The 4,172-nt window shown below is 43.6% G+C and overlaps 1 pseudogene; it reads left to right on the top strand.

Moving 5' to 3' along the window:
- The first annotated feature begins 3,015 nt into the window (after window positions 1–3,015).
- LOC143671387 (crk-like protein pseudogene) lies at window positions 3,016–3,922 on the top strand (annotated as a pseudogene).
- Window positions 3,923–4,172: the final 250 nt, after the last annotated feature.

The following is a 4,172-nucleotide window of genomic DNA, read 5'->3' as shown; positions in this document are numbered from 1 at the left end:
TTTTCTGCAATTGTCATCAAGGTGAGACTTTAATATGGTTCATCTTTTAAAAAATTGCACTTGTTTCTCTTTTTAAATTACACATTAATGGCCATGAAATTTGTATGCTTGACAATTCTCCACAAGACTCCTTAATGTCCCCTGGATTAAGCATGACCACCAACCACTCTCAAAATTTACTGGAGCTTTAGCACGTCCATTTAGTAACCATTGTGAAATGAGACAGGAGGACATGAAAAACTACAGAGTAAAGATCCCAACATTAAAATGTTTAAGACAGACACCCCAAAAGAAAATAAATATTATGTTGCTTATGAGAAAAGGAATGCTAGACAGTCAAAACAGAATAGGTCTTCAAGTGTTCTGGATATTCGTAGTTTAAAATGAAATATGATATGTCATAAAAATATGCTGCACACACTGCTTTTCACACAATGAGATTTTAAATATACTGATTCACAAGTAATACATATCTTCTTTTCCCTGTTAAATATCTCTAATTTTTTTCTCCTCCATTACTATTATTATTTCCACTATGTTTCCAAAACCTGAAAACTACCTACTGTTGTTAGCCAATAGTGATGCAAGTCTTCTAGCATATAAATAAAATGCTGTGGTTTAAATGTATTGCTGGGTGGCATTTTCAGAAGGCAAAAAAAATGGTAAGTCTTCAGTGACCCAAATCCATCAATGTAAAAATTTTTGAACCTTTTTTGAAATTAATCTGACTTTAATGAGATTGTTTATGGCACTGAAGTGAGCCTAACTCTGGAAAAACCCTAACCCTGAGGCTCCAAGCCTTCTGATTTCCCGAGTCATTTGCTTTTATACTCGATATTTTATCTATGATTGTGCTATTAGCAGTTTCACAACTTGTGCAGAAGTGTTAGTGACTGCATGGTATATATACATATGGTTAGGGCAATTATATTCAATCCTAGTGACTTTAAAACTCAAGGAGATGGAAGAACTAAAAGCAGGAACATGGGCAACATTTTCACACATGTTTGCAGTGTCATTATTCACGATTGCCAAGAGAAGGAAACAGCCCAAATGTCCATCAACAAATGAGTGGATAAACAAACTTGTATATACATACGACAGAATATTATGCAGCTCTAAGATATAATACAATCATAAAACATGTAACAACGTGGATGAACCTTGAAGAAATTATGTTGAGTGAAATAAGCCAGAAACAAAAGGACAAATACTGTATGGTCTCACTACTATGAGCAAATTATAATGAACAAATACTGAGAGTTAAGTTGAGAACACAGGTTATCATGAGATAGAAAGAAGGTAGAGTTTGGGCACTTGATGCTGAAGGAGTACAGACCATTCAACAAGGTTGATTGCAAAGATCCATAAATGTATAGCACAATACTACGTGATGATTGCACAATAATGTAAGTATAACGAGCAAAGCTGAAGGTGAGTATGGTTCAAAGAGGAAGATTAGGGGCATGTATGACACCAGAAGGAAAAATAGAGGATAAAAACTGGGACCGTATAACATTGCGAAACCTAGAGTGGACAATGATAGTTATTAAATGTAGAAATACAAGAAAGTTTTTACTTGAGGGAGAACAATTGAAGGTCCACATTGTAAGGTGTTAAAAATGGAAAAAGCACAATTAATGCAGATAAAGATCTATAGTGTTCTTTCATTAATTGTACAAAAAAGCAATATACCAAAGCTAAATGTCAATAATGAGGGGGGTATAATGGAGGTGTACAGGATTATTGTTGTTGTTTCTCTTTTTTCTTCCTTTTTTATTTCTCCCCTTCTTCCTCATTGTGGATGGAAATGTTCTCATATAGATTGTGATGGTGAATGTCCATCTATGTGATTATATGGTAGGGATAACTATGTGATTATACCATAGGGAAGTAAGAACATGCAGCCCCTCTGGAGGGCAGTGCAGTGTTTCCATAGGAAGCTAAATGTAAGTGTTGCCACATGAACATGCAATCTCATTATTAGACAAAGACTTGAAAGAACTGAAAACAGGGACCCAAATGGGCATTTGCACACTGGCATTCAGGTGGCATTTTTCACAATTTGCAATGGATGGAGGTGGCCTACAAATAAATCAACTCATGAACGGAAAGGCCAAACGTGGTGAATACATAAAATGGAATGAATGGCTGCAGGAAAAAAAATGAAGTCGCGTGGCATACAATTAGAATGAACCTGGAGAACGAATATGTTGGGTGAAATAAGCCAGAAAAAATGAACAAATAACATATCGTCTCACTAATAACACTAACTATAATGAGCAAACCCTGAGAATTGAATTTGAGTGCATAGGTTGACGGGAAAGAAAGTAGGCAGAGACTGGGCACTTATTAGAACAAAATGTTTCTGTGGTATAGTTGTTGAAATAAGTCTCATTGTAAGGGTTCCTAGATCTTAAGCTCTTACAGCAGTCACATCTATTTCTGAGTTTTAACTGTTATTTCTAAATTCTGAGATGCTGAGCTCTTTGTGTATAATCTGGTTGTTCCCTGGAAATTTGGACATCTGTGTGACACCTGAGACTCAGAGTTAAAAGTTCTGCAGCTCTGGACTGGCGCGCCGTCTGTGTGACACGTGAGACTCAGAGTTAAAAGTTCTGCAGCTCTGGACTGGCGCGCCGAGCAGAAGGGGAGGTCGCCGGTCCCTTTTCTTTTGTTGCTGTGGCTCCCGAGAATAGGCTGAGCGAGTCCGCCTTGCAGGCATAAACTCCTTGTGGTTGGATGCAGAGCTTTCGGGGCACCAGACTGTGACTTCCAGCCGGGAGCTCCCGAGGCGCCCTGCACCCCATTTCCTGAGCCAGCTCCCCACCGGGCCCAGGTGCTCCCGGAGCAGGCAGGCGGTGGCGGAGGAGGGTGCTGCGGGCTGGCGCCGCCTGGAAGGTGTGGACCGTGCCCTCTGAGCGCGCCTGGAGGTATGCCAGAAAAGGCACACAGCCGCCGCCTGCCTCACCCCCCCCCCGCCCCCACTCACCCTGGAGCCCCCGGGCCGACACCATGTCCTCCGCCAGGTTCGACTCCTCAGGCCTCTTCGCTTCGTACCTGGGGCCGGTGTCCCTTCAGGAGGCACAGGCCCGGCCCCAGGGCCAGCACCACAGCGTGTAGCTACTGATGCGCTACTCGTCCACCTTCCCCCGGGACTACGTGCTGGCCGAGTCTGAGAACTCGTGGGTCTCCCACTGCATTAACTCGCTGTCCAACCGCCTTCAAGATCGGAGACCAGGAGTGTTTGACCACATACCGGCCCTGCTGGAGTTGTACACGATCCACTACCTGGACACCAACACCCTCTGGAGCCCGCGCAGAGATATGCAAGCCCACCGACAGGATCTGTTTCAACCCCCAACCTGCCTACAGCAAAAGAAAATCTGGAATATGTGCGAATTCTTTGATTTTCCTGGGAATGATGCCGAAGACCTGCCCTTTAAAAAGGGCAAGATCCTGATGATAGCGGAGAAGCTGGAAGAGCAGTGGTGGAGTGCCCACAACACTCCACCGAGTTGGCATGATCCCCATCCTTACCTGGAAAAGCTTGTGAGATCCACTCCCCACGGGAAGCTGGGAAATAGGAATTCCAACAATTACTGGGATCCCAGAACCTACTTATGCCTACGTTTAGCCTCAGACCACAACTCCTCTCCCTGCAGTTTCCAGTACTCCTGGAGTTGCAATCAACCCTTTGCCATCCACACAGAATGGACCTGTCTTTGAGAGAGCAATCCAGAAAAGAGTGCCCTGTGCCTATGACAAGACTGCCTTGGCACTAGAGGTTGGTGACATTGTAAAAGTCACAAGGGTGAATATAAATGGCCAGTGGGAAGGCCAGGTGAATGGTCGGAAAAGGTTTTTCCCCTTTACTCAGGTCAAGATCATTGACCCTCAGAATCTGGATGAAAGCGAGTGATTGTGGTTACCCTGCTTCCTGCTGTTTTGTTTTCCTGCCTGTCATTGTCTCTCTGGAGTGGGAAAGCATTCTCTCTCATAAGCAAGTTACCCTGCATTGCCACCGTCAGCCTTCTGCAGAACAGGTCAGCCTTCTGCAGAACAGGTCTCGTGCACACTTGGATGCACACAGCAGGCTGCTCCTGCCATTTATATCATAGTCTTATTGTCACAGAGCAAGCGGTTTAGAGTTCTTTAGGTCATAAACTGGA

The sequence above is a fragment of the Tamandua tetradactyla genome, chromosome X (assembly GCF_023851605.1).
Source record: "Tamandua tetradactyla isolate mTamTet1 chromosome X, mTamTet1.pri, whole genome shotgun sequence".
Taxonomy (NCBI): Eukaryota; Metazoa; Chordata; class Mammalia; order Pilosa; family Myrmecophagidae; genus Tamandua; species Tamandua tetradactyla.
Note: the sequence above shows the minus strand (reverse complement) of the source record. Positions and strands in the feature narration are given on the sequence as shown.